Source organism: Anolis carolinensis, chromosome 1 (assembly GCF_035594765.1).
Source record: "Anolis carolinensis isolate JA03-04 chromosome 1, rAnoCar3.1.pri, whole genome shotgun sequence".
NCBI classification, from domain to species: Eukaryota; Metazoa; Chordata; class Lepidosauria; order Squamata; family Dactyloidae; genus Anolis; species Anolis carolinensis.
The window spans coordinates 12905999-12933838 of record NC_085841.1 but is presented as its reverse complement, the minus strand read 5'-3'; the positions used below and the strand labels follow the sequence as shown (position 1 = coordinate 12933838).

The window sequence follows — 27840 nt, the reverse complement described above, 5'->3', positions numbered from 1 at the left end:
GTCCGAAACACCTGGAGGATCAAGGTTTGCCCATGCCTGGTATTACCACAATTAGGTGGAAAGCAAATGGTGTGTGTATATGGGTGAATTCCCTTTTGGTACAAATAGACTAGAAAAGTATATTATTCTGCGACATACCTCTGACCAAGAATAATTATTGCTAATAATAATAATAATACCATAATATCCTGATTGCCTTCACATGCTAGGATAGGCAGGTTTCAATTTTCTTCCATGTGGTGATATAACAGACATGGGCAAACTTCGGCCCTTCAGGTGTTTTGGACTTCAGCTACTACAATTCCTAGCAGCCGATTACGCTGTTAGGAATTGTGGGAGTTGGTCCAAAACACTTGGAGGGCCGAAGTTTGCCCATGCCTGTGATATACTGTATCTACAAATATGAGGTGGAAGACATCTCGCTTGTGTCATGTATGTATGTGTTAATTCCCCTGTGGTAAGAATAGGGTGGGAGAAAACTAATATTATGTGACATACTCCTAAGAAATAAACCTTGTTATTATTAGTAGTAGAAACATCACCACCTTCACATGCTGAAGTAGGCACATGCAAATTGTTCTCAGTGACATGATATAACCATAGTAGCGAGGTGAAAAATGAATGATATGTATGTATTTATGTGTGAATTCTCCTCCGGTAAAAAGGGGCAGGAAATCTTTATTATAACACATCTATGAGAAATATTAATATTGATAATATCCTGACTGTCTTCACATATTGAAGTAGACATGTGTAAATTCTTCTCATTAGTATGATATGACCACAATGTGAGGCAGTTCCCAAGTTATAAACATCTGACTTACAAATGATTCATAGTTAAGAACGGGACTGAGACAGCAGGAAGTGAGAGAAAATAACCCCTAGGAATGGAAATTCAGTACTGAAAGAGTTATCATGGGAAAAAGGGATCTCCACTGAAGCTGTCTCACCAATCCTTCTTCCACAACAAGCCAAATTTTTCAAAATCCAATTATGACAGGAACAGAAAGTGAGGTGAAATTTTCTGAACAAGAGCACAGACAATAAAACAAACACAAGAGGGGTGTTAACCCTTCCCTATATTACCAAAAGTGTATGCGTGTGTGTATTTATTTGGAGTTACACTTAAAAATGTACCTGTTTTGACTTACATACAAATTCAACTTAAGAACAAACCTACAGAACCTATCTTGTTCATAACTTGAGGACTACCTATATGTATGTATGTGTGAATTCCCGTGTTAAGAATAGAGCTGGAGAAAACTATTTTCCTATGACTTACCCCTGGGAAATAATAATAATAATTATTATTGATAATATCCTGATTGCCTTCACATTCTGAAGTAGGTACAGGCAAATTCTTCACAGCGACATGATATAACCACAGCTGTGAGGTGGAAAAAACATCTGGTGTGTATGTATGTGTGAATTTCCCTGTGTAATAACAGGAAAGAGGGAAACAATATTACAGTAGAGTCTCACTTATCCAACATAAACGGGCCGGCAGAACGTTGGATAAGCGAATATGTTGGATAATAAGGAGGGATTAAGGAAAAGCCTATTAAACATCAAATTAGGTTATGATTTTACAAATTAAGCACCAAAACATCTTGTTATACAACAAGTTTGACAGAAAAAGTAGTTCAATACGCAGTAATGCTATGTAGTAATTACTGTATTTACGAATTTAGCACCAAAATATCACGATGTATTAGAAACATTGACTACAAAAATGCGTTGGATAATCCAGAAGGTTGGATAAGTGAGTGTTGGATAAATGAGACTCTACTGTATTCTATGATACATCGCTGAGCAATAATAATAATAATAATAATAATTGATTATAGCTTGACTGCTGTGTGTAAGAAAAGCATCAAACAATATAATGCAAAATCTGACTGTACAGTATCAATTGATTATATCAATATGCAGTAGAGTCCCACTTATCCAACATAAGCGGGCCAGCAGAAAGTTGGATAAGCAAAAATGTTGGATAATAAGGAGGGATTAAGGAAAAGCCTATTAAACGTCAAATTACATTATGATTTTACAAATTAAGCACCAAAACATCATGTTTTAACAACAAGTCTGCCACTTGTTTGGGAGTGTGGCTGCACTTGTGTTGTTGGGTGTGTTTGCCTGCTGCACGTTGCTGCTTAGAGAAACAGCTGTGGATCCGGGCAGGAGGCAGACTGCGTTGGATAATACAGAATTTTGGATGAGCGAAGGTTGGATAAGCAAGACTACTGTAATACATAATGAAATTCTTCAAACCATTAAGGACAGTCAAGAAGCAAAAGTAAGAGGTGACAGAAATAGAGTTAGAACCCTGAATGCACCTGTTCAGTGCCTTGTGCGCAGGGACAAAGATGACTTCTGTACTAATAAATCCAGAAAAATACATGATCACAACAAAAAAGGAAGAATAAGAGACCTCTTCCATAAAAAATGAGAAATAAAATAGAAATTTAAAGCAGTAGTGGAGATATTATATGACCAGCAGGGTAAGAGATTTGTACGATCAAAAATAAACAGACAATGCAAACAATAATAATAATAATAACTTTATTTTTATACCCTGCCCCATCTCCCCGAAGGGACTCGGGGCGGCTTACATGGGGCCTAGCCCGATAAAACAATCAAATATCAGTAACACAACTATAAAACAATTATACCAGTAAAACATCAATATCAATAAAACAATCGTTAAAATCGACAAGAAGCATACAAGAAACATACAATATTAAAACAGGAGACTAATTCATAAAATCCACTGAAAAAACATGAGCGAGCTCCTGTGAGATATGGGCTGAATCTGGTAAAACAACTTCAAGTCATTTCCATCTTATGATAACCCTAAGGTAACCCTATGACAGGTTTTCTTGGCAAGATTTGTTCAGACAGGTTTTACCATTGCCTTCCTCTGGAGATTAAATGGGATATGGTGACAATTAAAGGGATTGTTCTTCCATAGCTCATCTTTTTTGGAGGTAGGTTTGAAAAGGTGGGGAAGAAAGATTACTTCTTCCCTCTTCAGCTATAATTTGTGTCCTGAAAATTGCTTCCTGTATGGTAGTTATTCTGAGAAAGGACCTACCATTGGCACCAAGGAGTATTTGGGGTTATGAACAATACATTCAGGGCCCTAGTAAATATTTCAAGATGTCGTTCAGGTCCTTGTCTAGTAATGCCCCCTTACACTATAATAATTTTAAGTGGTCATGTAACTCCTATTGTGTTTTTTTCGGCTTTAGCACAGCAGGTTAAGCTACCAGCTGCAGTAAATCTTGTCAGTCAAAAGGTTGACAGTTTGAAGCCCAGGTCAGGGTGAGCTCCTGGCCTTTAGCCCAGCTTCCACCTACCTATCAGTTTGAAAGCAAAATTTGAGTAGATAAATGGGTACCGCTTAAAAGCGGGGAGGTATTTTAAACACCCATACGAAAATGCCAGAAACATGCTGGCGATTTGATTAAGGAGGAAGTTAATGAACAAAAAAGCTCTTTGGCATGGAAATGGAGCAACAGCACCTCCCCCGTGGCCAGAACCAAGCACAAGCTTCCAAGATGCTGAAGATGAGAAAAGCCTATATATACTTCTATGTACAATTGTATTATCTTGTCAGTGTATAAACAGCATTGAATGTTTGCTGCATATGTATATTTTGTGATCTGCCCAAAGTCCCCTTCAGGGTGAGAAGAGTGGAATGTAAATAAGTAAATAAATAATGGAGTTGCAGCCTCCTATACAGGCAGTCCCCAAGTAGTGAATAAGAGAGGTTCTGTAGGTTTGTTCTTAAGTTGAATTTATATGTAAGTTGGAATAGGTACATTTTAAAGTGTAACTTCAGCAATATATATGTGTGTGTGTGTGTGTGTGTGTGTGTGTGTGTGTGTGTGTATATATATATATATATATATATATATAAGCTTTTGATAGCATAGTGAAGGGCTAATACCCCTTTGGTGTTTGTTTTGCTATCTTTGCCCCTCCACATATTTACAGTCTACTCTAAACAAATGAGGGAACAAGCTGGTACCCTACTCCTGTTTTTTATAAATTCGTGGATGATAACCTATTTAGCATTGCCACACTTTGTACATCTCTGAGGTCTTAGACGTTTGCAGACTTCATTTGGACTTGTTAGCATACACATATTAAAGTTCAGATTTTCAGTGTAACACAGGCACCTCTGCTTTTGCATTCTTTTCAAAAGCCAAAATGTTTTGCATTAAAAATGCAGTCAAGTAACTGTGTTGGTGCAGAAAAGTAAATGAAACCAGTTCAAATGATTTTCCTACATGGCTGGCATTTTAAAACTCTCAAGCACTGCATTGACTTTGGGGATTAGCATATACTTCATGTGCTGTATTGATATAAAAGCAGTTTACGAAATGTCAGAAAAAACAAGGCTCTGTTACTTGATATATGACAGCAGTGGAAGTAACTTAACAGGTTGTTTCCCCCTTTGTAGCTTTTCTCTAGAGTTCAGCCTAGCCTCATAATTGTGCAGTGGGAACTGATGATTAGAAACAGCTGAAAGGAAATGGTTTTTAGGGGGAGGGGCGTCAAGTAGGATAAAATACCTAAACAGATTATGCTTTTAACCCAAATAACAGGATGGTATAAACATCCTAATTCTTCAGGATTAGAAAGAAAAATCTCTTTCATTGACCTCTTCAGCAATCCATGAAAGAAAATACATTCTTTGTCTGAGTAAGGAAAAAATAAATTATAGGTTGAAAGCAGCATAGCCTCCAAAACCAGACTTTAAAATAGAAAGTTAATGGTATTGGTATTTGATGATTTGTTTGCAAGGATAAGATTTTATTTTTCTTGTTTTAATCAACTGCAGATTTCATCAAACAGATCGTCTTCCCCCCACTGCCCCCACCAGCAAATCAGCTCTTCTTAAAAGGGTTTTATTATTAGGCTCCAGATGAAATGAAGACTGGGAATGGGGAGACAGAGAGAGGCTTGGGAAGTCCAGGTCTGGTGATACATGAATGAAGTAACTGCCAATAAACCTCTAGCCTTTGAAGGCATTACAAAAGCATTTTTGTTAACAGCCTGAATAACTAACCATCATGTTTTCTGTCTCTGGCAACAGTATATAATACAGAATTGTGTGCACAAATACTGTGGAAGCTGCTTGGCTCATCAATGTTTATGTTTTGAACAGGAACAGTGACTTTAGAACTGAGACTTTCCTGATTTTTGAAGATACACTCAGGCCCTGTCTACACTACCATATAAAATCCAGGTTATCTGTTTTGAACTGAATTATATGCATCTACACTGCCATATAATCAAGTTCAAAGCAGATCATCTGGAAGGATTTTATATGGCAGTGAAGAAGGGACCTAAGAGATGCTGCTGGTCAAAACATTGAATTCTGGACTTGGAAAGATTGCGGAATTCTTGTAATGAAGTCATGCTGAAATCAGAAAGATGTAGTTATCGAATCATACAGAGAGGGCATGTTTTCATTTCTCTTATTCTTGAGTATGTGAAGTTTTTTTGCATTCTGAAAGTATCTGCTGCTCACAGCACTTGGTGGTTATTGATTATTTCGTTTCCAGAGTATTACAAGAAGAATTTATCCAAATAGTTCCCTTGCACTTGTCATGAACAAATATACTTGCATATCAATCTGTTCATAAAGATCCTCATATTCTAGTGTGATTTAAAAAAATATGTTCAGAGGAAATGAATAAAAACATTAATGATCAAATCCAGCATTTATAATTATAACAGAGGGAAATCACAATTTTGGAACCCTTGCCTCAGTAGCCTTGTATGCTAGCAGAATCATGCTTTTTCACAGCTCAGGCCTTGTTTATTGCATGGTTTACTACAAACAGACTTGCAAGACAACATCAAAAGCCTGTGTTTCTCTGGCCCCTTTTCACTATCATTCCAATACCAAGGCTACTAAAAAAAAACCCTCCAGTTAATCAGAAGGTGAGGATGAAAATGGGTCTGGATTGATGTAAAAAGAATCTTTGCTGCTACTTACTTAGGCAATCCCTCGTAGTTTGAGGATGATTGTCTTCCATCTTTGGTGTCATGGGGTGGGTTCTTAGGTGGCTGAAGAGACCTATTCTTGATCTGCATGTTCTCCAGCAGTGTAATTACATAGTCCAAGAGGTGCCAATGCTTTGACCGGAGGTGCTTCCATGATGTCTTGTTTTTCTGGCGGAAAAGCGTGTTGGTGATAACAAGGTTGTGCTCTCCACATTTGGTGAGAAGCAAGATGCCATTCGAGTTGCTGTTTCCGACCCCGACTTTTCCTATGATCCCTGGCCACAGGTCGGAGTCCCGTACGACTCTTGCATTAAAGTCCCCCAGGAGGAGGATTTTGTCCTCCTTAGGTATCTCTGATAGGGTGGTGTCCAGTTGACAATAAAAATTTTCCTTGATGTCTTAGTCAGCATCTAGTGTTGGTGCATAGGCACATATGATGGTTGCCTGTTGGTTTTTGGCAAGGTTAATTCGGAGGGTTGAGAGTCGTTCGTTGATGCCAGTGGGTGCTTCAGTCAGGTGCTTCACCAGGTCATTTCTGATAGCAAAGCCAACTCCGTGTATTCTTCGCTCTTCTTCAGGCAGTCCCTTCTAGAAGAAGGTGTAGCCTCCTTTTTCTTCCTTCAGCTGTCCCTCTCCTGCTCTCCGGGTCTCCTGAAGGGCTGCTATGTCGATCTTAAAGCGTCCCAGCTCCCTTGCAATGATAGCAGTCCTGCATTCGGGGCGTTCGCTGTCAGTGTTATCCAACAGCGTCCGTACGTTCTATGTTTCAAAGTTCATTTCTCTTTTTTGGCTGCAGAGTGGTGACCCCTCTGGATGTGGCAGTCCAGTCAGTGAAAAGAGAGGCAGACTATGTTTAGGGCACGCAAACCCCCTCACCATGGCAAGGTGACAATCCATCGAGGGGGAATCTTTGCTGCAATACAGTACTATTCCAGAATTGTTATAAAGCCTAGCTTCTTGAGAACTGGATGTATGGTGGTGCATGCAACCTGTTCTTGACCAATTGGGTCGTTTTGTTAATGTTTTCATTAAACCAGGGTTGGAAAACTTGTTATTGGATGGCAGCTTTCTTCAGTTCTAGTCAGATTGCCAATGGTGAGGCCTGGTGGGAATTGTAGCACAATCTGAAGGGCCACATGATGCCTATCCCTAGGATAAACATGTCTAGCATAGGACATCTCCACCTGTGGCCTATGAACTTTGGAGGTTGTAGTTGTCCTTTTGGGTTCTGTGAACCAAATAAAAATAGTTTTCCCAAACATTTGATTCCTTTCTACTATCTTTAAATATGTGTTTAAATGTATTTTGAGGAGTGGTCCATAAACATAAGCTTCTAAAATAGGTCCATGACCTTAAAACGGTCAAAACCCACTGGCTGAAATGGTGCCTGTTTGACCATGAGCAGGAACTTGTTTCTGGCTTATGATTATTAGGAACAAGAAGGCAAAGTCATAGGTGTGGATAACACACCAAACAATCTATTTCCAATCTGTTTAGCTGGTCACTAGTCACTTGGGAGGAGTCAAGGGGAAAAATGGGTTGAGTGCACTATCAGGTAATCTATATAAATAAAAATGTCATGTTCGTTTGAGAGGATTTCATATCTCCCAAACCGCTTCACTGATTGCTACAAAATTTGGACACAACGTAACATTCAATCTGATGAGTGTTTTAAGCTAGGCACATATCTATCACAAACCTGATATGGACAGATGGATGTAGATATTTTTATTTCTCTTTTCTCTTCTTGGGGAGAATGACAGGGGGCATGGTTTCCTCGTTGGCCACCCCCCCCCCCCATGTTTTTGTGCTGGGAGAGTCAAAGCGCTCCCAGGGAGCGACCCCAGTGCCTCCTCCTTCCTATTATTGAAAATCTGGCTAGCAGTATTGAAAAACTCTAAAATCAGGGCAGTAAATAAAGAACACCACTCAGAAAACAGAGGAATTCCAGACATGAAACAATCAGGGCCAGCTAACACCTCCCAACAAAGGATTCCCCCAGGCTGTTGCACCTCAGCAGGGTTTCACCTTGCTCACAGCACCCAAGAAGAAACCAAGGGGAAAAGTCAAAACAGTTTATTATATTAAAAAAGAATAAAACACTATGGAGTAAATAAATAATAAGATCCAAGAGTCAATAAAGTAGGCAAAAGTCATAGGCAACAAGCCAGGCCAAACTGTGTGCAGAAGATAATTCACAGGCAGCATGCATCCCAAAATAAAGTGTTAAAACTGAAGTATGAAGACAAGATAATTCCAAAGGTTTTTAAACTGGAGCATGAAGACATCCAAAACATAAAGCTTAAACCAGGAGCATAACAAGGAACAGAAATCCCAGAAAAATCCATGGAACAAGGAGCCAAAACATGAGCATGAAATGTGAGTCTCCAACCCAAACTTGTACGGAGAACAAAGCTAGCAACCCTCCTAGGTTTAGCAACATTGGCAGATCTAAATTCCCCTCACAGGACTCTGCTTTAAGGGCTGCAAAACATGAACACATTCTTCTGCACTCCCTGCTTGTCCCTATCTCTCCCACAAAGTTTCTCACTTCGTTTGCACCTGGTTCCCTCCTCCTTGAGAGCCAGCCATGAATGTTTATCTAAATCCACTGTTTCCTTGGATGAGCTCGTAGTATCTCGGCTGCAGTTAGTAGATGAGAGTTTATGCTCCTGACTGCTGGAGTCTAAAACATCAGTACTTTCACACGGTTGCTCTAATAGCACCTCCTTTCCAGCTGTATCTGAATCCAGCATTCCACTGGCTATGAAACTACGTCTCCCAGGCCCTGACACAAATCCCTCATCATCATCAGGCTGAACCATAACACAGGCAGGAAGAAGCCAGAGCTTGAAGCTGCAAGGCTATTCAATGCTAATCAAGCTGGCCAATTGCAATATTCACACTTGCCTCAAGCAGAAAGGAGTTCTTTCTCCCACCCTGGACCTTCCACCGATATATAAAGAGGAGCCTCCCACAGGATGGTAAAACATCTGAGCGTGCCCTGGGCAACATCCTTGCAGGCGGCCGATTATATTTGTATTACATTATTATAATATTTTCTTATTATACTTATTATATTATTCTATTACATCACAACTGTATTATAGTATAATTATATTATTATAATTGTATTACATTATTAATATATATTACTATAATATAATATATTACACTATATAACTCTATGATTTCTGCTCCTAGGTTTATCACTGTCATTATTTCCTAGGGTTCTATCATAAAAACATGGAAAAGGGTTTATTAAGCTGCATAAAGTTTTGTTGCTGCGGGATATCCTGCACCACATTATATAATTATATTTTATTGTATTTTTTTCTGTATCAGGAGCGACTTGAGAAACTGCAAGTCGCTTCTGGGGTGAAACATTACATTTTTATTTATATAGATAGGAGCCTCCGGTGGCCTAGGGGATAAAAGCCTCGTGACTTGAAGGTTGGGTTGCTGACCTTAAGGCTGCCAGGTTCGAATCCCACCGCGGAGAGCACGGATGAACTCCCTCTATCAGCTCCAGCTCCATGCAGGGACATGAGAGAAGCCTCCCACAAGGATGGTAAAACATCAAAAACATCTGGGCGTCCCCTGGGTAACGTCCTTGCAGACGGCCAATTCTCACTCCAGAAGCAACTCCGGTTGCTCCTGACAAGAAAAAAAAAATTATATAGATTATTCTGAAACTACTTCTGCTAGTTCCTTCAATACTCTTAGATGTAGTTCATCTGGCCCTAGAGACTTGAATTCATTTAGAGTTGCCAAGTATTCCTGGACTACTTATTTACTTATTTTGGGTTGCATTTCCACTATTACTTTCTCAGGTTGAACACCAGTCTCCTTTTGTGAGAAGGCTGAGGCAAAGAAGATGTTGAGCAGCTGTCTTTTCCCAATCCCCTGTTAGTATTTCATCACCTCCATGCAGAGCCATACCATTTCCTTTTTCTTTCTTTTTCTGCTGACATAACCAAAGAACCACTTTTTATTGGTTTTAATCTCTCTAACAAGCCTGAGTTCATTTTGTGCCTTAGCCATTACGAATCTTTTCCCTACATATGTTGGCTATTTGTTTGAATTCTTTGGTGATCCCCCCTTTTCCATTTCTTGTGCATGTCTCGTTTAAATCTTACCTCAGTTAAAAGTTCTTTAGACATCCATTCTGGTTGTTTTACACTTCTTTTTTTCTCTCCTTGCTGGTACTGTTTGCAATTGTGCCTTCAGTGCCTCACTTTTAAGAAATTCCCATTCATCATTAACTCCCTTGTCTTTTAGTATTCCTACATCCAGTATTTCCTTAAATTTCCTGAAGTCAGCTCTCCTAAAGTCTAGAATTTTGACTTTTCGTAGCTTCCCCTTTTCTCTATTTGAATACAATCTGTATAAATATCTGAACCAATTTACTTAACTGTGAGAAATGGAAAAAATTTAACAGAGTTTTGTAAATGCACTTTTATATTTACATGGATACTGCCAGAACCTGGGCTTGTTTTCATTGGGCTGAGATCTTGATTTCTCCTCTATCCCTTTCAACATGTGCAATGAGAAACATTTGAGTCTAACACCTATGTCCCATTTTCCTATGCTGTGTGGATTAAATAGTTCTCCCTTCCTGGTGAAAACCAAAATCTTCTTAAGGGTTTAATTTTCATATTAGGATTCCTTATGTAAAACAGTTATGTGGCTTAAAAGTTAAATTCTACACTATGCTATACCAAATGTAAGGATTTTATTTCAACGTATGGAGGATTTTCTTTTTAGTTTGCTCACCATCAGTACTTTAAAGTTAGGCTCGGCAGACATAAAACTGTATGATGTCACTGTGGAAAAAGTCTGCTGATCTCATCAGAAAAAATAGAAAGAGACTGTTTTTCTCTTTCCTGATGTTTCTTCAGTAAAATCACCTCTGACATATGTTCCAAGGGAACATTAAATTCATCTGCGGTGGAGGGTGTTCAGAGTCCTTCAGGAATTGGTTGTGATATGGGTTCAAAAGGAAGGAGCATGTTTGTGAAAATTCAAAGTTATCTTTATTTTTAGGTACAAAAAAGGAGGAAGCTAGAAAAAAACCACAAGTTCCTGTTCCTTAGCCAAAAGCCAGGAAAAAAACAGGCCAGTTGGGGTGGAACAGCAGCTACTATCAAGTTAGTAAGTACAGTAGAAGAAATACAGCTGTGTTGAGTGTCAGAAAAATAACATGAAGTATACTACAAGCCTCTGGAGAACTAGGGTTATTCTGAGGCAGGTTTTTGGTGCCATTGAGTTCTGGAAAAGGGTGAGAGGAGAAAATGCCACTGACACCTGATACTGAAGTGCATCATTGGCTCATGGCCATTAAATATAACATGAAATAGGTTCAATGGACACCTAGGTAAAGGTTTTCCCTGACGTTAAGTCCAGTCTTGACCGACTCTGGGGGTTGGTGCTTCTCTCCATTTCTAAGCCGAAGAGCCGGCGTTGTCCATTGACATCTCCAGGTCATGTGGCCGGCATGACTGCATGGAGCGCCGTTACCTTCCCACCGGAGCGGTACCTATTGATCTACATACATTTGCATGTTTTCGAACTACTAGGTTTGCAGGGTCTGGGGCTAACAGCGGGTGCTCATTCCACTCCCAGGATTTGAACCTGGGACCTTTTGATCCGCAAGTTCAGCAGCTCAGTGCTTTAACACACTGTACCACCAGGGGCCCCTTAGGTGTCAGTGGACACCTATATAATAATAATAATAAAAAAACTTTATTTATACCCCGCCACCATCTCCCCACCAGGGACTCGGGGCGGCTTACATGGGGCCATGCCCAAAGCAAAACAATATAACAAAATATAAAAACAACATATCATAGAGCAATTAAACAATACAATAAGTAATAATATACATTACAACACAAGTCAAAGAAACAGTAATAACAAGGGCGGGCCGCATGAATACAAAGATAAAAACTCGGAGTGAGAGAGACAAAGGAATAAAAACCACGGGAAGCAGGGACATACGAAAGTGGAACAGTCTAGAGGAAAGATGTTGGAGGAGAGCAAGAAAAGGAATAAATATAACTGCAAATAAATTATACATATACAATAATAGGAAGTATATATAAAATTTCTATTGTCGTAGAATCATAGAGTTTGAAGAAACCACATGGCCATCTAGTCCAACACCCTGCATGCAGGAAAAGAACAATCACAGCATCTCCAACAGATGGCCATCCAAACTCTGTTCCAAAGCCTCCAAAGAAAGAGCCACCACCATAATCTCAGGCAGAGAGTTTCACTGTTGAACAACTCTCATAGTCAGGAAATTAATTTTGTTAGTTTTGACCCACCTCTGTTAAGGTCATTTTGAATTATGTACCTGTCTTCTGGGGAATATTAGCTATCCCTCCTGATTTGGTGTCACCTGCAAACTTGATAACAATGCCCTCTAAACCTTCATCCAAGTCATTAATAAAGAAGTTGAACAGCACAGGCCCAGGACCGAACCAGCAGCACTCCACTAGTCACTTCTTTCCAGGATGGAGAGGAACCATTGGTGAGCACCCTTTGGGTTCAATCACTTAACCAATTACAGATCCACCTAACAGTAGCATTATCTAGTCCACATTTGAGTAGTTTATTTTCAAGAAGATCATGGAGGACCTAATATTAATAATAATAGCAGCTTTATTCATGTTCTGCCACTATCTCCCATAAGGGACTCTGGGCGACTTAAAGGAAAAGATAGTGCAAAGAAATATACAAATACAGTAAAAACCATAGAACACATAACAACAAAATGCAGTAAAATACATAACAATTGTAAACAAAAACAATGTCAATGTTATAACATAAAACATAGTTATTTAAAACACCATAAAAATCTCTAGAATGCTCACTAAAATGCACCATAGCTACAGATAAAATGGTTATATCAATTTCAGTAATGTTAAGCGCCTGAGTCAAATAGGCATTTGATCCTCAGGTATAACTAATTTTAACCCTGTTCGAAGGCCTGCATAAAAAGCCAAGTTTGTAAGTTTTTTAAAAAAAACATTAGAGTCTAGGGGCTAGCCTAATTTCTCTGGGGAGGGTGTTCCAAAGTCAAGGGGCCACCACCAAGAAGGTCCTCTCCCTCATCCCCACCAAATGCATTTGAGACGGCTTTGTTGCAAGGCTATTTAATGCTAAATTAAGGTGGCCAATTGCAACATTCACACCTGCCTCAAACAGACAAGAGTTCTTTCTCCCACCCTGGATATTCCACAGATTTATAAACCCCACTTTTCTAGTTTCCACCAGGCCTCACTACCTCTGAGGATGCCTGCCATAGATGTGGGCGAAATGTCAGGAGAGAATGCTTCTAGAACATGAACATACAGCCCAAAAAACTCGCAGCAACCCAGTCAAGGGATGGCTTCTTTAAGATTGGTCTCACAATTGATTTTTAAAGCTAGATGGTATTTGTCCCTGCTCCAACAAAGCATTAATGATCCTCATAAACCACTCGGCCAATCCCCCACTGGCAAGTTTGGTAAGTCAGGAAGGGCAAGGTGTTACTGAAATCAAGATATGCTACATTCCCTGCATCTATCAAGCTTGTAATTACAGTAGAGTCTCACTTATCCAACATAAATGGGCCGGCAGAACGTTGGATAAGCAAAAATGTTGGATAATAAGGAAGGATTAAGGAAAAGCCTATTAAACATCAAATTACGTTATGATCATACAAATTAAGCACCAAAACATCATTTTTTACAACAAGCCTACCACTTGTTTGGGAGTGTGGATGCACTTGTGTTGATGTTGGCTATGTTGGCCTGCTATGCATTGCTGCCTAGAGAAACCGCTGTGGATCCGGGCGGGAGGCAGACTGCGCTGGATAATACAGAATGTTGGATAAGCGAGACTCTACTGTATTGAAAAAGAGATTAGGTTAATCTGGCATGATTTAGTTTTGCCTGAGGCAAGTGTGAATGTTGCAATTGGCCTGCTTGATTAGCATTGAATAGCCTTGCAACTTCAAAGCCTGGCTGCTTCCTGCTTGGGGGAATCCTTTCTTGCAAGGCTGTGTTGCAAGACTATTCAATACTAATCAAGCTGGCCAGTACACACTTGCCTCAGGCAGACAAGAGTTCTTTCTCCCACCCTGAACATTCCACAGATATATAAACCCGCTTGCCTAGTTTCCAAAAGATCTCACAACCTTTGAGGATGCCTGCCATAGATGTGGACGAAACGTCAGGAGAGGATGCTTCTGGAACATGGCCATACAGTTCGGAAAACTCACAGCAACCCAGTGACTCCGGCCGTGAAAGCCTTCGACAACACGTCCCTTGACACCTCTGTATTAAATAACTACATTTCTAATTTCCCTTTTCTGGGCAAGGTTCTAGAGCAAGTGGTGCCGTTTCAGCTCCAGGGTTTCTTGGATGAAGCAAATTATCTTGATTCTTTGCAATCTGGTTTTAGGCCTATACAAAAATCAACTGTGATCATTATTTTTAGGTTTTTTTAATGTTTAGCAGCAAACCTGTCTTTAGACTTTCTTCCCTGAATTCCATTCAGTAATCTTTGCTATTTTTATTAGTAGCATATCATTTGAATGTGTTAAATTGTTGATATTCCTTCCTCCCATTTTCATGCCTTCTTCCTCCAAGTCTAATCCTGCTTTACATTTCATTTCATACCTTGAAGCTGCAGGGAGTTGTCTGAAGAAGCCACGGAAATGTATAAACCAGTTTAGTCTGAAACAAAAACTCAAAAATAGTTTTGCCACAGTGATATCCTATACATACACATCTCTGTGTCAAAAGGGATCCAATTCAGCCAATATTCTGGGCAGCTTTTGTGCCTCATTCCCTCCTATGGGGATCACTAATATTTTATGTCCAAATTCTTCAGTTCATCCAAGAGATGATTACTGTACTTAGCTGATGTATTATTTAACCATTTCATTTGAAATCTGATGCTGGAGAAGAATCCTATAGACACCATGAATTACTTGTCTAGAGTCTGGGTGTCATCCTGCTTTATATATAGTCTGCCTGGCATACAAGTTAAATGCATAGGGTGATAAAATGCAGCCTTGTCTGACTTCTTGCCAATTGGAAATCATTCTATTTCTCCACATTCTATCATGATTATAGCCTCTTGTTTTAAGTAAGCATTATACATTGGGACAAACATGTTGTGACACACCAGTTTTTAAATATTGCAATGAGTCAGAGACCATTCTCACATCTCCCTACCCATCTCTCTCTCTCTCTGTCTTTCCTGCACCGTTCATTTCTTCTTCCAAATCTTTCTCTCCTGCATATCTTTGCCCCCTTCTTCTCCCTATTACACATTTTATGACCAAGCTATACTTCCATGGACACAATACATATACTGGAAATGAGACCTACATACAACGCAACTTGATTCAGGCACTATCTCAAGAGTTCCTTTGGTGAAGCAGGTGCTTTTATTGTCAGTTTGGCCCAGATCTTTCATAAGAGATCACCTGTACTTTCACATTGTGAAATCTACATTGTGACATCCTTAGGGAAAAAAGTGAATTGGCCAGTACTGATTGCTGCCTTAATAACATCAAAGGATTTCCAGAATAGACAGCAAACCGGAAGAATATTGACTCTTAAGTTATTCTTTATCTGAAGATACCCTTAAGGGCATGCTGTCTACATGTCTGCACAAACATGCATTCTTAAATGCGGTAGCTGCAACTGTTAAAGAATACTGCTGCTCCTTTATTAGCATGACTATGAAAAACAGACTTTATTACTCTGGATAGCTGATCTGTCTGCATATTCATTTGACTGAAGAGATTACAGACACATTTCAGTTGACAAAGTAAATGTGTTCCTGGACATTACAGAAAGTTTGCTACCAGAGGCAGAAATGATATGTGAAAAAAGAGATATAGATTCCTGTGTCACAAATACACTCTTAGCCAAGCTTTATGTTTTTACGCACAATGTACAAACTGTTCAGGGTTTGTGTTGTCAAAGGCTTTCATGGCCGGAATCACTGGGTTGCTGTGAGTTTTCCAGGCTGTACGGCCATGTTCTAGAAACATTATTTCCTGATGTTTTGCTCATATCTATGGCAGGCATCCTCACAGGTTGTGAGGTCTGTTGTTCAGGGTTTCATAAGAAACTATCAGCACTTTGAATTGATACCGCAGCTTATTTTTTAAACTTTAAAACAGAAATAGACTAAGGTGTGCTTGTAACTGAGGTATTCCCTCAAAACAGTGATCCTAGGTAATAATGTGGTAACTATATTTTGCATAGAATGAAGGTCCTCTGAATTGTACATTTGGTCACATATACAATTCAGTTACCAAACAAAAGACCAGACTGTCTTTTTTTTTGGGGGGGGGGGGGTCGGGTCCATGTGCATCTGTCACGCTAACCTTTGCTAGTGAAAGTGTCATGTGTTGCACTTGGGAATTTAGTGATAATGTTGCATTAGGCTGTAATCTGCTCTCCAGCTGTTAAAAGACCAATTTAGTCATATTTTCTGCCCTCACTACTGTGAACCAGAAGGGTAGAAAGGATCCACAGATAATATCTCCACCCGACCCCTGTAAATAGAATTGCTTTTTAAGGCTACATTCCTGTTTATATAGTCTCATAAAACATTGCAAACTTGGGTTCTGAGTAAATAGGCATAGGATAAGTGTCTTAAAAGTGATGACACAGAATCTTTTATTATGCTGTGCAACATACCAGTCTTTGTCACAAAGTAGTGTGACTAACTTGAAAACAATCTCACCTGGTTTCAGAGTTTGGAGAACTTGCCTTTTTAAAACAACAAATCCCAGAATCCTTTGGACTGGGATGTGTTATCTGAGGGATTCTAGATGTTATTATCCAAACTAGTAGTATTTGTTATACCTTTTGCATCTGGTGATGTATATTTTCTCTACTGAGATAAATTGAGAGCAGAAAGAAACTTATTTTGAGTAGTGCTGATTGGCTTGGACAAGTGTTATTGGAAGACATCTCCTCTCCCAGTACCTAGAGCAGTTTGGGGGCTTTTAAAACATTTTCTGGTAGTTTGGTTAAAATAAGGTGAGGGATAAGAAAAAGTTGAAAGAGCAAATGCATGGTGCGCAATTATTTTAATATCATGAATCCCGACTGAAAGATGGGCAAGTTGATAATTGTACTATCATGCTACTCTGTTATTTCAGTTTGTAAAATGGAAAAAAAATAAGTTAATGCAATGTTAGCTATGGCTTCCACTGTGAGTTTTAACCAATAAGTTAAGCACTTCATATGCTTACTGTTGTACCCCCTAGGCTGCGTAGGCACCTCAAAACCACACTGAAGCCCCAGAATATAAGCAAGTTGTTTATTGATTATTATAAGCAAGTAAAAGCAAAATATAGTTCAGAGTCAGTAAATTAGGTTTAAATCCAAAAGAGCAAGGTACTTAAAGTTCATGAGACAAGAGTCTATAAAAACCACTTAAAGAGCATAGTCTGAAACTGGATTATTTCCCAAGACATGAATCAAGGATAATCATAGAAAACCAAGACTGGAGTGCAGGATTAATTCCAATGTGGTTCCAGGTGTAGAGTCAATGATGATCCACAAACAAGGCACATAAAACAAGATTCAAATGCAGGAATAGTTCCAAGGTATAAAGTCAAAGATGAAACCCAAGGCAAAGGTCTCGACTGGAATAAACTCCAAACAGCAAAGTCACTGGAATATTCCACTGGATTCACAGCAAGGCTGATACTTGAAGCAAGATACAGGAACACGGAGCAAAGATCCTTCTTTCTTGAATAAGCAAAGTTGCCACCTCTGGCTGTGGGCGAGAAAAACAAGGCATTTTAAGGAAAACCCAAAGTTTCATGGGAAAACTACTCATTAGAGTGCTTCAGAAACAACCGTTTGCTTCTTCGTAAACATTCTCTTTCCCTCCTCCAGTGAGTTATTGCTGCTCTCCTGTCAAACTCATTATCCTCCTCTAAACTAGAATGTCCATCTGACACCTGGTGATCTGGCCTTGACTGCTGGGAGGAATGTGGTTCAAAATGCCTGCTTGCAACAATTCTGTCTCTGTGTGATGACTTATGGGCCATGTAGTCCCGTTCCTAGTACTGTTGTGACAGATGAAGAGGAAAACTTGGGTTTCCCACCGTTTCTGCCAGATTTGGAGCCCTTGCAGCTGCAGGATGTTTGCCCACAAGAAGTCAGACAAACAAGCCTTGAGGAAAAATCTCCCCCATTTTCTCGCCGTCTTTATTATAATCAAGATAGACATGCGCGGGAGGCGACTCGCCGAAGCGCCCGGATAGCTGCCAGACAATTAGATGATTAAGTCTGTTCCCTTGGGAAAGTTTAAGGAGTCCTGCATCTGGACAGTATAGGTTTCGGTTCTTGTTCCCCAGAGGAAGTGTGCTTTGGCGGGAAAACAAGATCCTATATAGATGCCTGCCCACAAAGGATTCCTTGCGGAGTCAATTCGTCAGCTTCGGGAGTAGATTGTGTGTGGACTACGCTACTCCAGTTTCCAGGACCTTGTTCTCGTTCCAGCCCTGCCTTGTTCCCCGGACCTCGCCACGGATTTCGCCACGGACCCTGTTCTTGCTCCTCGCTTCTTGTTGCCTTGAATCAAGCCTTGTTTGCCAAGAATCTAGTTTGCTTCCTAGCCTTGCATTAAGCTCCATGGACTAAAGGACCTTGTCATCTCCCCTCACTTTGCTTGGCAAAGTGAGTGTTTCGGTTATTGGATTACAACTTTGGACCTTAATATTTCATATTGGACATTGTTTTCTTGGACTAATTTTGACCTTTCCTGAAAGGTCTACTTCTGAACTATTTTCTACACTTGCTTTTATTAACTTTATATATTTCCTCAATAAAGATATTAGATAGATTCTGGCCTCTGTGTATGGTTATTGGTGCTCTGCAGCCTGGGTCCTGACACTCTGGTCCCAGAATTCACTGGGACAGACTCTGGCTACAACTCAGGCCCAAACTCAGAGTCCTATGGCAAAACTGGCTGTATCTCAGGCCCAAACCCAGAGTCCTCTGGCAAAGCAGGTACAGGGACAATCACTGGCTGAATGGGTCCAATCTCTGGCTGGGCTACAACACTTACATTCAGCTTTCTCTCTGTGCTTCTTCCATTCAATTTCAATTGTAAACTACTTGGGGCAGGAACCTGATTTTGCCTTTACTTATGTGGTCAAATACCCAAAAAAAAAATGGTAAAGAGGAGATGTGCTCAACACATTTTCAAATACAGGCAGTACCAGAGTTAAAAACAAGATAGGTTCTATTTGTTCTTAAATTGAATTTGTATGTAAATCGGAACAGTTACATTTTTAAAGTGTAACTCTAGCCAAATAGATAGATAAATAGATATTAGCTTTGGAAAGCATAGGGAAGGTCAACACCACTGTGGTGTTTGTTTTTCTGTCTGTTCAGAAGATTTCACCTCACTTTCTGTCCCTGTGATAATTGGATTTTGAAAAGTTTGGCTTGTGGAAACAAGGATTGCTGGGAAAGCTCCAGTTGAGACACCTTTCCCCCATAATCTTTCAGGATTAAATTTCCCTTCCTTGGGGTAGAATTCCCTCACTTCCTGTTGTCTCACTCCATTTCGTAACTATGAGTCGTTTGTAATTCAACTGCCTAAATTTCATAAACTGCAATAAAAACAAACTTTTCTGTGTCATTGAGAAGAAAATTTACAGGAAATAAAATCAAATTTCAGAAAAGAAATTTCAGTTAAACACTAAAAATAGGAGTGTAACAATTGCTTGTCAAAGTGGTAGACTCCCTAAGTGGATGGTGCAATTTCTGTTAGTCATGGTTTCAAAGAGGCTTGAGTAGGGGACTGCTCTAACTTTGGAATCCCTTGTTTTGGCTGTGAAATATTCATGGCTGGCAATAGTTACTAACCATTCTGCTCAAGCAACCAATCTGGTTGCACTTGTAATAGACTACAAGGTACTTTGTCCTTCTCTACCAGGTGGGCCTTTAGCAGGTTGGTTGCTTCTAATTTCTTAAACTTTTACCATACTCCATCTGCTTAGGCAACAGCTATATATTTTTGACAGTTCAGAATGTAACTCATGAGGGAGAACAAGTAATCTTGAAATTTTCAGTTCAGTGACAAGAAAAGCTATGTAAGATCGCATTAAGAAGTGGTGATACTTTCCAAATTATCATTACCTTTCTAGATGTATGCTCAACTTATATATTTACAGACAAAGCAAATGTCTATGGCAGATTTGTGAACCTATTTTTGTGTGTATTATATTTTTTGTATGGATAAATTATTAGCAGAAAAAGGCTTAAGCAGTTCTTTAATTTTACTTGCTGGGAAAGTACATGCAGAAGAATTCAGTTTTAATCCCTGGCATTCCAATTAAAAGGATTAAGTAGCAGGTGAGGGGGGAAAGCTCTGCTTGAGGTTTTGGAGAGCTGCTGCCAATCAAGATACCAATAGTTTTGGGCTAAATGCCTGAGCAACTTCTTATGTTCCTATGCTTGCGAAGATGTATCCCACAACATTACACACAACCTCATCTCTTGCGGTTTGTTTTAAACAAAGATTACAGTAGATGCATCTGAAATTATTACCTCTACAGTACATGCAGATAATCCAGTGAATCTGACCATCCAAATAATCCAATTAACATCTTTCTATCCCACTTGTCCACTAATGTGTTATGCTTAGCTTTACCAACAATGAAATAGAAACCAGAGCAAAGCGGCACATTGGAACGCCATGAAGTCTCTGGCATCCTATAAAAAGTTCTTGCCTCTATTCATTTGGAAGATCACTTGATCAGATTGGATGAGCAGAATCCTGTTAATGTGTAGTGCATGTTCTTGTATGGAAGTAATTAGGCCCTTCTGCAATGTTGCCATGGAGAACAAGAGTTTGCCAGTACATTTAATGTGCAATTCTGCATGCAGAAATTTACACTACACAACTTAAATGTAGGACCTTGGCCTGTCAATTAGTAACTAGAGGGGGCCCTATATCTTTCATGACTAGGTAGAAGAAGGTGTTACTTATCACTCATTTAGGTAACACAACCATTAACAGTACAGGAGCCCTCTCCAATTTTCAACTTTGACACATTTGTTTCAGAATAATTTAAAAACTGCATTAAATGGGACTGACTTGGCTGTGTTTTCATTTGTTCTGAGTAATGAATGAGTGAACGAGTTCATTTTTCGACACTCACATTCCTACTTCCTTGTACTCATTCAGGGGCCAGGAGTCTTGTCATTCTTCAACAGAATGGTAATAGCAGAGGAACTGATTTTGGTGACAACTAATGACTATTGTATTTCTCCAGAATGCCCTTGGCAGTGCATAATTCTGGAACATTTTGGGGGAAATCTGAATGCTTGCCAAGGATGACCACTTTATTATAGGCAAATAGAATGGTGTCTGTCAGAAAGCAACCTCTGAAATCAGGCCTGCTGGGGGTGCCACAGACACAATTGGGGGGGGGGGGGGAAGAAAAATGTAGCAAGGAAGAAAGAATGTATCAGAAAACATAATAATTACACAAAATAATTATAATACCTGATTAATGAAATGAATTATTTCTTAAATGTCTGGACAATGAAACATACAGGAAGCCCCTACTTGTCTGATGGATTAGTGACTGGGGCACTGTCAGAAAGTAGGATTGAAAAGTGGAAACCAGGTTTTAGCTTGCAAACGCATTTTGGTTGCTGAAAATCATAAATAACTATATCTATCTGTCTATCTATCTTTTAAATGTGTAATAAAGCTAAAACTATCTTTTGCATGCATTTTAAAGTGATTCAATTATGGTTTTACTCTTTTTATTCAACAGGCCTTGGCTGTTCACATGCTTGAAAGTAGCCCCAATCTAGCCTCATAGGGAAGAACTAATGAAAGAGCGAACCCTCCATAAAATGAATAGAACTTATCTGTAATCTGCAGGTGTTGAAAGAATAAGTCATCAAAAACTGAGATATCAAAAGATGCAGGAAGCCTGTATAGCTTTTTTCCTGTTATAGAAGAAGAAATCCTACTATATCACGATACAATATCTTCACCAGCATCCAGTTTCAGCTTCCCTCAAGGTTAGCTAGGCCTAGTCCTACAGTAAGATAAGCCTCGGGTTTCAAGTCCTGGAAAGCAGTGGTTGCAGCCCCCACTGCCTAGTTATTTCTTTTGAGTAGGGTCCCCATATATAAGGTCTTCAAACTTTTCTTCCTGATCTTAGGGTGAGGGGAAGGAATCTCAAGATCAAAATGTTGAACAGTGTGTGTACATCTATACTTTTTCATTATTTTTACTTGGAAAATGTGCATGAATGGTATACTCAATTACAATAAGCAAGCTAACAATATGCCAAACTCATGCTTGCATTGACAAGCCCAGGCAAGCTGGGAAATCTGTAGAATAGCTCTTGACGGAAAACTCTGACCATTTGTGACAAATTTTCCTATAAACATGTAATAAAATATTTCATTAAGTGTTTCATTAAGCCTATTCCCTGGGTTGAAAGTTACCAGATTGGACTTGCAACAGGGGCCCTGTAACTTTAATCCTTAACAAATCTTGGAGCAGGGTGAGATACCATAAAGCCATTCCCTCCCAACGTGGCTATTGCACTGGTAAAAGGCTTCAGGAGGGAGCATGGAGGAGACCCCCACCTTGTTCTTATTACCCAGCTGTTTTTGTGGCTGGACTGCCCTCCATGTTCTGTATTTGCTAATGTAAGCATGAGCTTAACCTATAGTGTGGGTTTAGCCCAGCTTGCTGTTTACCTAAGCAGCCCGAAAAACAGGAAATTTAGGTACGTTTTATTTGGGAGGCTAATTTAACTAATTTACAACACCATAAAACTGCCACCAGCACGGGGAAAGAAATGAGGAAGTACAGTACTCGGTGTCACTAGTGGACGGTGAAGCAACAGCTCCCCCTGTGGATGGAATCAAGCATACCCTCATGAAACTGGAAATGTTAAATTGCCTCTGTGTGTGTCTATACTGTATGTTGTTTGTCTGATGGCATTGAATGTTTGCTATATATATGTGCATTATAATCCGCCCTGAGTCCCCTTCAGGTTGAGAAGGGCGGAATATAAATACTGCAAATAAATAAATAAATAAATATGATAGCTATCCCATATAGACTCATGTTTAAGTCTAGAAATTTCAGTCAAAAATCAACCTCCAAAATGTGGGCTGACATCAATGGGTCAGGGTGAGAACTGTATCTCAAGTCTTATTTAAAAAAAAAGGATCAATCTCCTTCTCTCAGTATAATGGGAACAGGCCAGAAATTAATCCATCCTGGGAGAACCAAAAAGAAGTTCAAGTCCACTGTACTCTAAAGTGGGATTAGTGCTTTCCCCTCCTCAGAATTACCCCCAACTTACCCATGGACCAATTCTGTTCATTGATCTTGAGGCTGCCAGATTGATTGTGTCAGAAAACAATGTTATGATCAGACCTGAAGAGTACTGCTTGGAGAGAAAATGGGACAAGATCTTCAGAAAATCAACACAGAATTCCACTTTTATCACTAAGTTTACAATTTCAGAAAAACATATAATCTAATCACTGCGCAAATGTGTGTGTTCTCAACTATGTTTGTTCAACCTTATTTCTCTTGTTGCATTTGAAACTGTTTCTAAAACTTTAAATGCCATATTTTGATTCCTTAAAAAATTAATTTCTCCAGAATTAATATTTCTCAGGCCCCATCCACACAGTACCTTAATCACGAGAGCTCCCGTTTCAAAATGGAGGGTGGCTAGATGATGTCACTCGTGATGATTCGCTACAAAGGAGCGAAACCACAGGATAAAAGGTCCCCTTTTATCTCATTTCTGGCTGAAAGGTGTGCATCTTTGTATGTCTGTGTGACCCTGCATGCCAGAAAATATGTGTTTTCTTTCCCTCCCTCCTGTGGAGACTGCTCTAACTGATGTCCGTCCCTTTTTAAAAGCCCAAAACAGCTGATCAGCTGATTGGGCTGTCAAACAAATGTACAGCTGATTGATAGGAAGCAAGAACAGAGAGGCATTCGAACTTTCTGAAACTCTTATTTTACACTGTAAACAGAGCTTTAATAAATAATTAGGGAAGGGAGAAATCCGGCTGAAGTTTTTTTTAAAAAAATCCCTCTGTTATGTGCTGATTCGTATATGTGCACATGCAAATATGTTTGTATTTATTATATTTAGAGATGCGCATGTGTGCATAGATGGAACAGCGCATAACCAAATTTTTAAATAAAAACTTCCAGTGGATGACCCTGCCCGCCTTCTATTTTATCCTGAGACACAGAAGGTAGCCCATTGAGGACGGCGGGGAAAGAGCGCCTGGGACTGGCATGTCTGTGTGGGGACCTGCTCTGAGGTCCCGGGTTTTTGTTTTTGTTTTGTCCCTCTTCTAAATCCCACAATTTGACACTGTCTGGAAGTGCCCTCATTTTTTCATCCTTACATTTTCTTCCTTTGTACCAGATTCATAAGCACAGTAAACATTTAATGACGGGTGTGTTCCCTTTTTTTGCAAAATATTTAGCAAACCCTTTTGTGCCCTGTAGATTTTCAGTGTGTAATTTATAACTCTGCTTCATCATATGAGTTTCTACTTCTCTGATTTCATTTGTCTGGTTTCTCAGGGAATTCCATGCTCTGTGGTGTAAATGCTTTTCCATCTGGTCATTCTGTGGTTTTTTTACAGCTTGTTTTTGTTGCAAAACTGATTGCCATACTTTCTTTAAAAAGGAATCTAGGTTGAATTGAAGATTTTGTGTGGTGCTTCCAAAAATCTTTTTAAAAAAATAATAATGACACCAGAATATTGTATGGGGTTGTAATTATGAGTGATACAAAGACTGGCTGTGGAGTGATTTAATTTTCTCCTACTGTTGTCGATTTATTTTTAGGCGCTTCCATTATAAACCTATTCTAGGCCATTTCACACACCACTGGTTTTTCTTCCCAATACTATAAAACTTACAAAGGGTTTTCTAAAGGAGGGCAAATGAGTTCACTTCTTCATCTGAGCAGGATTAGACTGGCTGTCTCCATAAAGTTTAATTCTGAAGGGGGGAGCTGGCAATTTCTAAATGGTAGTGCAATGAAGGGGACTTATGTCTTTGTTTCTTTTAATCAAATGGAGTAGAATGACATTTCAAAGTAACTTTCAGTTGGGTTTGTCAACAAAAATTACAAACACATGATTACCTGGTGTGGGAATGTGTGTGGTCTCCTGCCTCTGGCTTAGACTAAACATTACCTAAAACGTGTATTTGCTGATGAAAACATCCCTGGCATACATAGAGTTCTTCCCCTTCACCCTGTAACATCTACTGAGGGAAATGTGATATGAGGCTATTAGGTTGGTGTTTGGCTCACTCTGTTCCCAAGACTGGCCCAAGATGGTTTGCTGCCTGAGGCAAAAAAACCAAAATGGCACTCCAAATTCCACTCAATCTTTCCACGAACAATTTTTTTTATGTCGATCTATAATGTATTACAATCAAGGGTTACAGAGATATATTGCTTTGTCATCCAACACTTAAAGGCAGCAAATATGTTTAGCTGTGTCATCAAAGATGTCATTGCAATTCCCTGTCATCTGAGATCTTTTATCTTGAGGCAGCCAGCTCATCCTGATCTTCTCTGCTCCACTATATTATTGCCTGCTGGAGAGGAGAGGACAAGTCAGCACTCAGCGTGTTGACTCCTGGGTGGTAGTTTCCCCAGGCATTAAACTTAAAGGCCAGGATATTTAAAGAAATACCATTTGGGAGGAAAGTAGCCTCTTGTTCAAGGTTCAGTAAAGTTTAGTACTGCATCTCAAAACTAAATTTGAATTATGAGAGAAAGTGTATGTGTGCGTTTGTGGGTGAAGGTTAATACAATCTGTACCATCTCACTTTGAACTCCTTTTCTGGCTTAATACCCTCTGGCACACCAAATTGTGAAAACATGACTGCGTAATTTCAGCCCTACTGTAATCTCTGCAGACTATTGATTTGATTGAAGCAGGTGAGGCCCTTCTCCAGATTGGACCTACTGTATGAGCTTAAATTTGCCTCTCTGTGCATATTTATGTACCTACAAGTAGCCTTTCTACTTATGGCACCCTCTAAATTTCATAAGGGTTCCTTAGGCAAGGAAAACTCACAAGTGAGCTTACCAGTTCCTTTCTCTGAAAGCTAGCCTATATTACTTGGTATTCATTGGCAGTCTCCCATACAAGTATTAACCAGGGCTAACTCTTGGCTTAGCTTCCCAGCTCTTATCAGTGGGTCAGTGTGAGAACTGTACCTTATAAGAAAAGGAAGTGTTATTAAAAAAGGAACCATCCCCTTCTCTGAGTATAGTGGCAAAAGGCCATAATTTAATCCATCCCAGCACCAGATGAGTTTCCTGCCCTTTCACCATGTATATGTACAGTCATCTCTCCACTTTTGTGAGGGTTGGGCCACAGCTTCCCTGCATAAATGGAAAAATCTCAAATAACTCACCATGTGTGGTGGTAATAAGGTGCCTCTGTTGCAGTCTTCAGTGGAGGAAGAGGAGCCAACCCACATGTCACGTCACCTACAGATGCCAGCTCCTTTCCCCCTTCCTGCATGACAGAAATATTTCCTTCACTTGGGCAAAGGAAGGAGGATACCGAGATCAGAAATGTGGAGCACACTGGGAAAGGAGAAGGAATCAGCCCTAGTGTATCTGATTCCTCCTCCTCCTGTGTGATGTGCTGTTTCTATTTTCCCTGGTGGAGCAAAGATTTGTGGAACACAGGAACATAAAGAGAAGCCTAATGCATGGAGTGAGTGAAGTAATGCACGGCCGACTCCTGCTCTTGTTTGTATGCTGTGTTGCCCAGGAAAGGAGAGAAGAAACTGGGTTGAACAGAGACTTGTGGGAAACAGGTGAATAAATAATAATAATAATAATAATAATAATAAGACCTGACTATGGCTCACGAATGGGACCCTGAAGAAGGAGACAGAAGGCCTGATCCTTGCAGCCCAGGAGCAAGCCATCAGAACAAAGGCAATTAAGGCCAAGATCGAAAAATCAGCTGATGACTCAAAATGCAGACTGTGCAAGGAAACTAACGAAACCATTGATCATCTCAGCTGCTGTAAGAAAATTGCACAGACAGACTACAAACAGAGGCACAACTACGTGGCCCAAATGATTCATTGGAACTTATGCCTCAAGTACCACCTTCCAGCAGCAAAGAACTGGTGGGATCACAAACCTGCAAAAGTACTGGAAAATGAACACGCAAAAATACTGTGGGACTTCCGAATCCAGACTGACAAAGTTCTGGAACACAACACATCAGACATCACAGTTGTGGAGAAGAAAAAGGTTTGGATCATTGATGTTGCCATCCCAGGTGACAGTCGCATTGACGAAAAACAACAGGAAAAACTCAGCCGCTATCAGGACCTCAAGATTGAACTCCAAAGACTCTGGCAGAAACCAGTGCAGGTGGTCCCGGTGGTGATCGGCACACTGGGTGCCGTGCCAAAAGATCTCAGCTGGCATTTGGAAACAATAGACATTGACAAAATCACGATCTGCCAACTGCAAAAGGCCACCCTGCTGGGATCTGCGCGCATCATCCAAAAATACATCACACAGTCCTAGAAACTTGGGAAGTGTTCGACTTGTGATTTTGTGATACGAAATCCAACATATCTATCTCGTTTGCTGTGTCATAATAAAATAATAATAATAATAATAATAATCTATATATATAAAAGAGTGATGGAATCGCGGCACCGAGCAAAGCAACTAAACTACGGGCCCCCAACCTCGACATTGGA

At 39.8% G+C, this 27840-nt stretch overlaps 2 long non-coding RNA genes across 2 annotated transcripts in view; one reads left to right on the top strand and one right to left on the bottom strand.

Moving 5' to 3' along the window:
- Nucleotides 1–23158, top strand: part of LOC134295674 (uncharacterized) — a 28955-nt gene extending 5797 nt beyond the window's left edge. The window contains exons 2-3 of the long non-coding RNA XR_010002292.1: nucleotides 11071–11178; nucleotides 21854–23158. This is a non-coding gene — a long non-coding RNA (uncharacterized LOC134295674). The remainder of the gene's footprint in view (nucleotides 1–11070; nucleotides 11179–21853) is intronic.
- LOC103277568 (uncharacterized) lies at nucleotides 17351–26495 on the bottom strand. Its single transcript, XR_010002291.1, has 2 exons — nucleotides 23411–26495; nucleotides 17351–17826 (listed from the first exon to the last, which is right to left on the bottom strand). It is a non-coding gene; the product is annotated as an uncharacterized LOC103277568 (long non-coding RNA).
- Nucleotides 26496–27840: the final 1345 nt, after the last annotated feature.